Below are 11,463 nucleotides of genomic sequence, written 5' to 3'. Positions count from 1 at the left end.
GAGTTCTAAAGCTGATCCCACAAAGTCTGGCAGATCTACCAGCATGTGCATTCAAACCGCTACAAATGATCCAGAATGCAGCAGCTTGTCTGGACTTCAACCAGCCCATAACAGCACACGTCACTCTGCTGTTCACATCCCTCCATTGACTGCCAATCGCTGCCCGCATCGAGTTCAAGTCCTTGATGCTCGCCTACAAAGCAGCGTCTAATATGGCACCCACCCACCTGAACTCTCTCATTCTGGTTTACTCCCTCATGCTCACTTTAAACATAATTGAGGGTAATTTCGTAAAAAATCACATTAAATCCACAGCATCACAGTAAATAACTGCCATCATAACTGAAGTTTCCTTACATTGTCTGAGGTAAAAGCATAAAACTGGCACATGAATGAGCTGCTACATGTTAAAACCCACTGCTTCTTCTGGTACAAAAGCAAAATGGACACATCAAATCAGCAAAGGAAACCTATATTTATAGCTCCAAGAGAGGAGGTACAGAGTTCTGCAAATGCTTACACTATACAGACAGGTGTACTGTGTGTGCAAGTGTGTGGACAGATGGACTGTGACAGGCAGCACAGAGGTTGACAACGCTTGAGTAAGAGGCACAGTGCCACTAGAACGCGTGGGAGATCAGATCAAAACTTTCCCTATAATTAAACAGACTTAGCAGTTGAGTGGGCTTGGATCACTCACTCAGATTTCATATTTCAACTTGCAGGTCATTTGAGTACAACAAATGCATTAGAAACATCATTAGTCAAATTCGAAATGTTGTGCTTTGCAACGCCATTTTTTGTCTTTTATTGTTACACTGTTAAAAAATTGAGCTGGTGGTGGAAAGATGGTGAGTTGATGTTGTAAAAGAACTAGTATGAGTCAGAATATGAATTTTTAAAGCAATCTGCTATCAGCCCTGTGTAGGTAAGGTCATTTTGTGCTATGGAGCAGTAAAAACCATACTTAGTGCCCTCATAAAGGGAGATTTAAAGTCTCTACAGTCTGTTTGCTCACAAACTGAGAATATATTCAGTCCGTTCAAAACTCGCCAACACCAGTCAGGTCTTTATATCAGAGGACATAGACCCAATCTATGTCACACAAGGAAGTTTTTAAACTATAATTAATGTTTAGAGATGTAGCAGCACTGCTAATGAAAGCTCCCACTGGTAATATTTCAATAAGCAAAAAACAGACGGCAAGAACTCACTGTTTGCGATTAATCATGCAAAACTTTTGATCTATCTCCGTGATTAATCTTTACTTTTCATTATGCTCAAATTGTTATAAACCGTCATCACACAGGCATCTGCAAAGGCTAATTGATAGATAAAAGACAACACATTTCAATATAACAACAAACTGAACCATTCACTTCTCTCCTTCCTCCCGATTTCACATCTTTCAAAAGCAGGGATCACCTCACAAAGACAAACATTGCCTTGTATTATTTCCACCTGCACTCTCGGCATCCGTGATTGCTGCTGTATTGCCCTGGTGTCTGTTGGTTGACCTTAGCCGCAATGTTTCCTGGATTAATCTGTCGGCAGGTCGTGTCTCTGCTTTCCCTTCAGCCTCAGCTACAAAGTGTTAAGCATGCGTCAGCCCGGGCAAGCTGTCACCATTTCTTTGGCTTATATTGTGATGATTCACATGAGTGAGCCATTAGGAAATGGATGTTTTCACAGCCCTGTGAGGGGGAGGGCCAGTGGGTTGAAAGAGCAGGTTTTCTGAAAGGCGCGAGGCCTAATAGCCCATGCGGTGTGTGTGTATGTGAATGCTTGTGGGTGTATTGGTAGCCTTGGGAAGTTGATATTTAAACAGGAGAGGTGACTTTTCACTTTTTTTTAATACTGATTCATAAACAGAAGTTTTTTTAACGGTGACATTAGACAAAACTGATAAACCCTCAGATGGGATTCAGGTCACCCTTATTTAGATACCCAGCTGCACCCAGGCATTCAACCTGCTAAAAGCTCTGTAAAACACTTGTGTTGTTTACAATATACCTGGCTTTGAAGGATGTCGTTTGCTTTCCTCTTTTGCTCAGAAAAGCTTTAGGAAGAAACGGTCTAGAGAGCCAAGAGCCATGCTCTCTGATCTTCCTGCCCACTGCTTAAAAGGGCATCTTTAGCTTGTTGTGTTTAATTCATTACAGCCTGCCTTTATGGAGAATTTACCAGCATTTCCACCTCTTCTGCTGCCTCGCATCCTGGGCCGGCTGGGCAGACGGCTCCAACACAGCCAACAAATTGACAGTCAGGGCCACGTCTCTGAGCTGGTGTCCCACTGGGGGCTCAGGGTTTGCCATGAGGCTGACCCATCACACACTGGAGGAGAAGCAGCAGGGCCAAAAGAGTTTATAGAAGTCCTCAAGGGAGATACCAGGGGGGACATAACCCTTCCTCCTCTACGTTTTTGTCCACTGTGCCAATCCTCTCCATCCCTGCATCATACTCCACTGTAAAGGCATGGCCAGGGCTCCTTAAGGGACCCATTTACTTTCTATAAAGCCTATTGCTATGGAGATTTTGTGTAATTTCAGGGGCCGTTAACAGTCAGAGTGCAGGCATGCATATAGAGCACCACTATCATCACGCTGGAGTGAAAACGCTCGGGGCAGAATCTCATATTTGCCAGTCTGTGCCCCAACAGCATGATGTGCATCACCTGGTGTTAGCTGCATAAGGAATGGGCCGAGTAGGGCGAGGGGTAGCCAGGGAGAGAAATGAGACGTGGACAAACTGAAATTGAGGAGGAGGTGACAGCACAGATTGTGTGTGCGTGCGCGTGCGTGTGTGTGTGTGTGTGTGTGTATCTGAGAGATTGAGATATTGTATATGAGAAAAATGGAATCAGCGGAAGAAACAGTGAAAAATGATAGTGGTGGAGAAAAGAGAGAGAGACGCCGACATCAATATTTATACTGCAAGGCGAGACAATTTTGAAGCAGTAATTAAATTGGTGTGTCATATTTCATTCCATTACTGGGCCATACTTGCATGCAAACGATCCAAAAGGCCTCTTTTTTCAAGTGGATTTCATTTCTTTTATGACAGTGAATTTCATAGAGCCCAGCAGAGAAAAATAAAATACTGCTTCAGTATTCATGAGCTTATTGTTGGGAACTTAGGGATCATTCAACTGCAAATCAGGAGGGGCGTACAATACAAATCCCTCCTAGATCCAGTCAACCCCTCTGTCAACCGTTTCACACTGAAACAGGGAGCAAGGGTGGAGAAACAAATCAATCTCATTTGAATAATGATTAGTGAAATGAGGCAACACTGTCACTGATTTGAAACACGGTTGGATTCCCAACATCACCTCCTCTCCTCCCCGCCAGGAGTCACAGGGAATGAATAAAACAAGGGCAAATGTTAAAGTGGAAAGCTGCCCGCCTGTGTACAGATTCTGGGTCAGATGTAGTCTCCTTCAAAACTCCCTTTTCATATCCAGTTGTAGACGAGTCCACTATTTAAATAACTGCTTTGTTATTGTATTAATACTAAACTTAGAATAAGATGGATGGATCTGGAAAGTGAACACCTCTCTGCATATCCTGCCATCGGTCTTTATCACAAGTATTAGTTTCAGGTGCTGCCTCCCTAATAAAAAGCTATGCACTTCTGACTCATGAAATTAGGGGCACAACAACAAAACACAGCTGTGCTCTGTGTAGCCAATTAAAAGTTTCCCTTCCATCGCTTTGCCTCTTAGTATTGTCCGTTCTCTTTTAGTGTCAAGCTTCAAGAAATGGACCAAAAGACGAGGAAGAGGGCGTACAAAGCATAGTGCACTGCAAAAACAGCTATTCAAGAAATCCTCTAGATCATGTGAGTCGATTTCCTTTTATCCAAGGAAAATAATCTTACAGTTTCCAGACAATGCGAGTTTATTCATAAAACACAGAGAAAGAAGCACGACTACAGCATTTCCTCACTTGCCTATCAAGATGAGCTATTCATAAAAGGCCTTTTTCCAGCATCAATTAACACTCATTGAACACATTGAAGGTCGTCAACTTGCTTGAACTTGTGTGGCAGCAGTTGACATCACAAACAGATTAAGAATTGGGATAGAGTAACATATTTAGCATCTATTCCAAGAAGTGGTTGTAAAGGTGTAGTTGTAAAGACACCAACCCAGCACAGCTTCATACACGATTCTCATTGGCTTTTACAAGCCCCTGCATGTTGGTAATGGGATTCCAGTGCAGGAGTGAATGCAAGTGAAGCTGTATGAATCAGCCTTAGTTATGGTAGTGCTGATTTAGAGCTGTGTAGTTTCTATGAATGGGGCTCGATTTGTGTTAATACGGCATTGATTCTACTTTTCTTCACTTATTTGCCAGATCAGATCGCCCTGAGAAGACTGTCTCAAATTATCTCTTTTCTGGACATGACTACTACCTTATAAAGGCAGAATTTAACAGACCATGATACTGGAAACAAGAAAAATGGGTGATTCTACAGTCTTCCACAATCTGGTGTCACATGCTTTGTTTTTTTTTATCAAATCCTTCAAATGTTGCCTTGTAAACAACACATAATTCTTCAATAATGACTTGGAGAATAGGTAGGTTTCACAAATACTCTATTCCTGTTTTCAGACATTGTCTCTTAAAATGAGCTGAAATTGAAAACAAATGATCCTGTTTCAAGCATTTCTTTCCTGATGTAAACAAGTTTAATCAAAATCTGTATTCCTATTTTGTAGCCAGTGAGTGTTGTCATCAAGACCCAATAATGAAACAATTATAACTGAAAATTGTACCGCTGTTTTCCCACTCTTATCCCCTAACATGAAACACTATGTGAGGGATGGAGAGCCGCTGGAAAAGTGCCATGTGGGTGGGAGGCGTAAATTCTGCCATTGGCATCTGTACTTCTACCAGTGTTAAACACTATATTAGCGTATAATACGGAATGAACAACAGCTGCTGATGTTGTGCGATTCTCGCAGTCAGATATGTGTGTTTGTGATCATTTCTGACGTGCTGCTGCATGCATCTATTGACATCTTTCTCCAGCCGTGATAAAGAACAACATTTATCAACATCCATGATGCGGTATCATTATATTTAAAACACTTGTAGCAGCAATGTTAGAGCAGTCAGAACAGTTATTCAAGACACCTTCACCATGAGATCCCATGTGTTGAAAGAAACAAAAAAATCAAATACAGGTACAAATCCATGAAATAATGCATTTGTGTTCCCATTGCCCCTGTCTGAATCTGTACCGAATGTCAGCCATGTAGGCCCAGTGGATCATAAATTAGTTAGAGTTAGAGATAGTTAGAGTTAGAGTAGGTGGGATGGAGTAGTATTCACTTGCATCAGCTGCATCCAGGCTGAATGATGTTACTTCCGGCTTAGATTACGTGACAGCGCCCCCATTTTGCTTGTGATCGTTTCAGGACATAACAACCCTCTGACTGCTGGTAGGATTGCTAATTTATTCCATATTTTGGCTTTGAGTTATGGCTGTGAGAATGATATGATGGCATGTGAAAATGTAAATGCCCAGCTGGGCAGAAAGCTGATGTCTGGGCTCTGGCCGGCTGCTCTGTGGTTGTGTGAAATTAAACATTAGTTAGCTTTCTGGGCTAGGCTGTCAGCTGTGTTGCTGTTGTGAAATATCATGTGGAAACACCTTTTTGGCTGTCTTGAGTAAGGTTGTTTGTGTGTTGTCAAAAGTGGTGGATTCTTTATTTGTTGTTTGCTGCCAAATAGGTAACATGGGGTTTTAACTGTATTTTCCTTTATAATGGATTCTTTTTTCATGGAATCAAATATTGAAGGTGTCTAGACCAATTGTGAGCTTGGCTGTGTTTCTCTTATGTGTTTTTAAAGAGTTTTTTAAGCTACAGTAGAAACATGCCAAAAATACAGGTGAGCTTGTAGCGCTGATCGAAGGAAAAGTATACATTGGTAAGTATCTGTAAATTAAGCATGAGGGGAACTATATCAGACCTATTATTGTCAGACAAAACCCCCTTTGATGAGACAAGCATGCTGAAGGATGTGTAATGTCTTTGAGTTGGAGAACACCAGCACAGTCAGTGTCAAACAATGCTGATGACAGAGTGGAGCTGTTTCCGTGAAGAAAAAAAACAAGTGGATCTGTGTAACAGCGGCGATTCACTAAGTCGTAATCACTCTGCTGGCGTCAACCAGCTGATAAAACTTCATGCATGGCTTCTTGCTTTGTCAGGCGCGACCAGCCGGAAGAATGACAAATCTGCTCATTATTGTGGAGACCATATGGAAGACCACGCCATGGGCAGACAAGGGAGTCTGTGGAGGCCCCTGGCAACCCTTCTGCTGTCTACAGGGGCCACACCTGGGGCAACCAAGAAGCCAGAACTCTGCTTACCCGTCAATGGCATGAAACGCAACACAGAAATCTTCATTTCCCCGGAAAGAACTCAGATCTAACCAAATCCAATCTCCATTCACTCACAGACTTTTCCATTTTCCCTTTGCTTTTTTTTTTTTTGCTGAATCATTTTTGGAAGAAAGCATTAGACATGACTATGAGCATGGGGCTATGAAGCATTTTGGAGTGTGTTTTTATACACAGAGGGGAAGAAAAGAAAGAAAAACATCCATGAACACAAGGATACACATGTGGATAGGTGAAAAAGGATAAAAAAGCAACTGTGACAAAACATAGCCAGTTATGCAAAAAGACACATAAATGGCTCATAGTGATCGCCAGTAATCAATCACATTCAGAACTAATAACTATTTAGTCTGCAAACCACCTGACATACCTTAGATCTATCTATCTATCTATCTATCTATCTATCTATCTATCTATCTATCTGGATAAATGTAGATTGATAGATAAACAGATTATAGTTGTATTTAATTTTATTATTCACATTTCTACCAACCAACTCTAGATGGCACTGGAGAACCTGGAGAACCTGTGGACTCCCAAGTGTGTGTGAGCGTGTGTGGGCGTGTGCGTGTGCGTGTGCGTGTGCGTGTGCGTGTGTGCGTGTGCGTGTGTGCGTGTGTGTGCGTGTGCGTGCGTGTGCGTGCGTGTGCGTGCGTGCGCGTGTGTGTGCGTGCGTGTGTGCATGTGATATGCACATCTGTGTGTTCATTTGTGTGTATGGCTCCCACATTCAATTATTCATCATTTGCAGTGCAAATATACTTTGGCTTTTCTATGTCTCTTCCTTCCTTGTTTTTTTTTTGTTATTATTTATCATGCTGAGGCTCGCAGTGTTTTGGTCGAATAAAAAGCTGTGGAGCAATAATGTCACCGTGTGGGTGTCATAATTATATTCTGATTCAAACACGCTGTGAAGGTATTGGCCGTGCCTTGCAGTAGCCAGTGCTGCCGAGTCAGTCACATTTGTTTACCTGGTGCTGATGTGCAGCTCCTGCAGACTGCATTATTTGACCAATAATCCAAAGTCATGAATCTCAAACGTTATGTCTGTCAGTGGCCTGGAATGGCTACCTGTCAATATTCATTATGCAGTATATCTTGCTATCTATCTTGTGTTCCTACAGTCTACCATAGTAATGAGAGTGTTTCATTTCCGCTGCTCTGCATTCACTCCTATACTTTCTATAAGGGGGATTTCACATGCAAAGAATTATTCATAGTGACATATTGACTTTGCAAAGAGACTCACTATCTATGTTCTATTCATAAGCTACTCAGCACTCGCGGTAAATACACTTATAGATCATCACAACCTGCCTTCAAGGTGCACGCAGCAGGTGATTATGCTTTTAAAAAACACGACATGAAGTTGTGGTTGTAACAATTTACATTTATGATTTAGATTTCTGGGGTCATATTCACAAATATTCCAGGAATACTGCACATTCCTCACAAGGAATCCTTGCTTGTGCGTGATTTAGGGAAGTCCCACACTGAGAGTTAGACAAGTCAATCTCAGTGTCCAATTTCATCATATTTTCGAGGTGATAGGTTTTTCTGTTCTATGACTCTTCTACATGTTTAAGTTAGGTAGTGAAAATATGTGTGGCTATAAGCCATACACCATTGGCTTGAAAAAAGGTAATGGTTTTTAGGGAAATAACATTTGATAAAGATCACTGACACTGTTTTTTCTTGGAGCATTTCTGAGATATTTGGCACCTCGCAGGCCAGTGGATCCCTGAAACACACCAAAAAGACTATGAAATTCCTTTACATGAAATTTCATTAGAGACAAATATGTTCTCAATTGCCCCAGAATGTGTTTTCCTTTGACAGTTTACCCTGAAACCGTTGCATTTTTCATGGACTGCTATCCTATAATAACCTATGATAACCTGGTGCTTTCTCATTTCAGTTCACAGCTTGTACGACGTTGCCCCATAACATGAAATAGCTAAGAGAATGTGACAGAGATACACTGAGGATGCAGGGTGTAGTAAGGAAAGATAGACGCCAAAGAAAATTGACTTTGCAAGGTTTTACTGTCATTGTTGTAGAACACAGTTATCTTTCGGGAAAGTAGAAGATATATTTACCTTTTATTGTGGTGTGCATGACCTCTATCCTTACACTGTGGAAGACGTAGCATGGAAGATCTGAAAGATTCTATTCTATGGACTATGGACCTGAAAAGTGAACACCAAATATCTAAAAAAACTGTGTCAGTAACATCCCTCCGATGTACTCACAAAATGAATGGTTTTTTTTTTGACTTATGTGTAAAGGTTGGGCATATTAATTTAATATCCGACATACGGTGGAGAGCCTTTCTGAATACAGAGTTTTTCGTGTACCAGTAGACTGCTGATGCTGCATTTATCCCATATGACACCACACTGGAGAACAACATAAATGACGAGAAGTCAGAGCAGGATGCAGGTGTGGATTTTCATTCAAGGCAAAATAACGTACAACATGTTCAAAACTTGTGTCTAACTGCGAGCTGACACTGAGAGCAACAATGTGACAGATTCCAGGCTACTAGCAAAACAACTCAATACAACAATCAGACTGAGGTCTCACGCAGATTGTTTGAGTACAGGGATAAAGCTGGTGAGATGATGATGTGCAGGTGTGCTCGTCCACGGGCATCCGTGATCACAGATGGGGACTGGTGATGCAGAGTGAATTGTGAGAGGAGGCTTGAACAAAGACTGTGAGAAGGACTGATGAGACTGAGTAAAACAGGCTGGAGAAAAACAGTAATGATATGATCTTATTCTTTCAATGAATGAAAAATGTAGAACCAATGAGATCATCTGTCTACTGTGCATTTGATCAACTCTGTTATTCATAGTTGGGAGTAAATTAGGTTTCTTTCTGTCTGCATATTGCAGCCATTTTCTGTAACTTTCAAGTATTTCAACCTTTTTTTAAACAGAAAATCTTTATTCCGAATGTTTCCCCAGAATGTCTTGACTAATTCAGTAAAGTAGAAAGGTTAACGCTTCATAAAATATGACCCCAGGGGTCATGTTTGCAGAACATCTCACCCAATCCATCGATCTGTGAAAAGTGAGCAGCCTTACAGAGGATTTCTAAACTCTTCCAGGTCAGTTTGATATCAATTGATATCCTTTGTTATTAAAAATTATTTAAGTGAAATGATATGCACTGACTGAATGAAAAAATCCATATGGCATACTGGCATATATATCTTATAATTGGACACCATATGTGTTTGAGCCACACCAGATTATTTATTTCTGAATATTTGACAAAAACCTAGAGGATTGTGCTTCAATTCATAAAATAGAATAAATACAATCGGGTCACAGCAAGAGACACATTTGGAATATGCTAATTCATACTTGTTGTTTTGCATGGTGAATGCACTATGTTTTCTCCCTATTACCAACCAATCACTGTTGAGGCAAGTAAGTTTATGGATGTCAAGCTAAGCAACAAAGCAACCCAATTACTTTTAATATTCCTTGTTCTCAGCTGTGTTGTAAGACAATACTTTGTCAGAAGTTTTCAGTGCCATTAAGTAGTAATACAATTTGAAGTTTTTCTTATATGGAAGCAAGCCACCTCAAAGCTCAGCTGTCCCATCTATCTTTACACATGCACATACATAAATGATAGTGGAGCTGCAGAGGTGTTGAAGGTGTTAATCTGCTAGCTCAAAGTGAAGGACAGCAGAACCTTTGCCTGGTTTTCCTCCTCTCATTGTCAGGCAGATGCATGACCCTGACACAGCAGGGGCCATGGAGGCAGACAGAAGATGGCAACAAGCGAAGGAAATGTAACACCTCACTGTTTTTTGGCTGTGGATAGCCACTGAATGGAGGCTGGCAATAAGATGCGAGCCAGGGTTTTGCCTAAGACCAAAAGAAGGAAGAGCCACGGAGAGATGAGACTGAAGGGGCAGAGGCAAGGAAGAGGGGAGAGAGGAGAGGCAGGTATGAGATGAGAAGAGAAAAGAAGGGAGGAGAGGAGAGACAAGTGCAATGGAACACAGAGGTGGATTTAGGAGAGAGAGAGAGAGAGGGGATAAGACAGAGACGGGACTCTTGGCACGGAGGGACAGGGAGAATTAGAAAGGAGGGGAAAGAAAGAAAAAGTCAGTCAGAGTGTGTTAAAGCTGGCTGCTCTGTATAAAGACAAGGGGATTGTGAAGAAAGACTCACACGCAGGCATCAAACAGAGAGAAAATCTCTATTTCATCATCAACTTTTTTGTCTACTTATTTTCTGAAGTCAATTGAAAAGGCAATTTCTTTCAAACAATATTTCCAATCCGGCTAAAATGAGATGAACTGGAACTTGGGGACATTTCGAAGAAGCCATTAAAATTTGTCAACTGGCTTTTTATTCATTCCTACTTGTTACTGTCCTCAAATGTAAAACTTGATATCAATTTGGAAAAAAAGGATCAATTGGTGCTCTATCAATTCAGCAACATGCCTTATTCTACCCTGTTTACAGACCCTAACACTAAATTGTTGAAAAAATTACAAAAAAGTCTATTTGTACTTGGATCATATTGATGCAGATGCAGTTATCATATTTTTCACTTTGAGGAGGAAAAGTGTCAGTGCTCAGTATCAAGCTCGACATTTTTGCTGTCATTTTGACAAGAATCAGGCTTCCAATCTCACCTATTACGCATTAATTTACATTATGAGTAATCATTCATTGATATGTCTTTGATCATACTTTCATTTTTGGTGGTATATTTCAGACAATTATGCCAGGCAGAAAAGAGATGAGTACAGTCTTGATACCAACCTCTCAGTTCTGCCACATGTATAAATATCGTAAGTGTGAAGTGACAGCTTTTTATACAAGATTGCACCCTCTCTTCTCTCTCTCTCGCAAGGGAAAATTAAGCAGCTGATTCTCCTTCTGCCAATTACAGACAGAAGAAAGAAATTAGGAGGCTTAGACTCAAAGGGGACAGTTGTGAAAAAGGTTGCACAGCTGAGTCATTCCCTCCGAGGGTACTCTCTGCTGGGACACAGAGGTTCAATGAACATTAGAT

The sequence above is a fragment of the Genypterus blacodes genome, unplaced genomic scaffold (assembly GCF_046128005.1).
Source record: "Genypterus blacodes isolate CSIRO-AG114 ecotype Tasmania unplaced genomic scaffold, CSIRO-AGI_Gbla_v1 ptg000053l_1, whole genome shotgun sequence".
Taxonomy (NCBI): domain Eukaryota; kingdom Metazoa; phylum Chordata; class Actinopteri; order Ophidiiformes; family Ophidiidae; genus Genypterus; species Genypterus blacodes.
The sequence above is the reverse complement of the archived record's forward strand: the minus strand, read 5'-3'. Positions refer to the sequence as shown.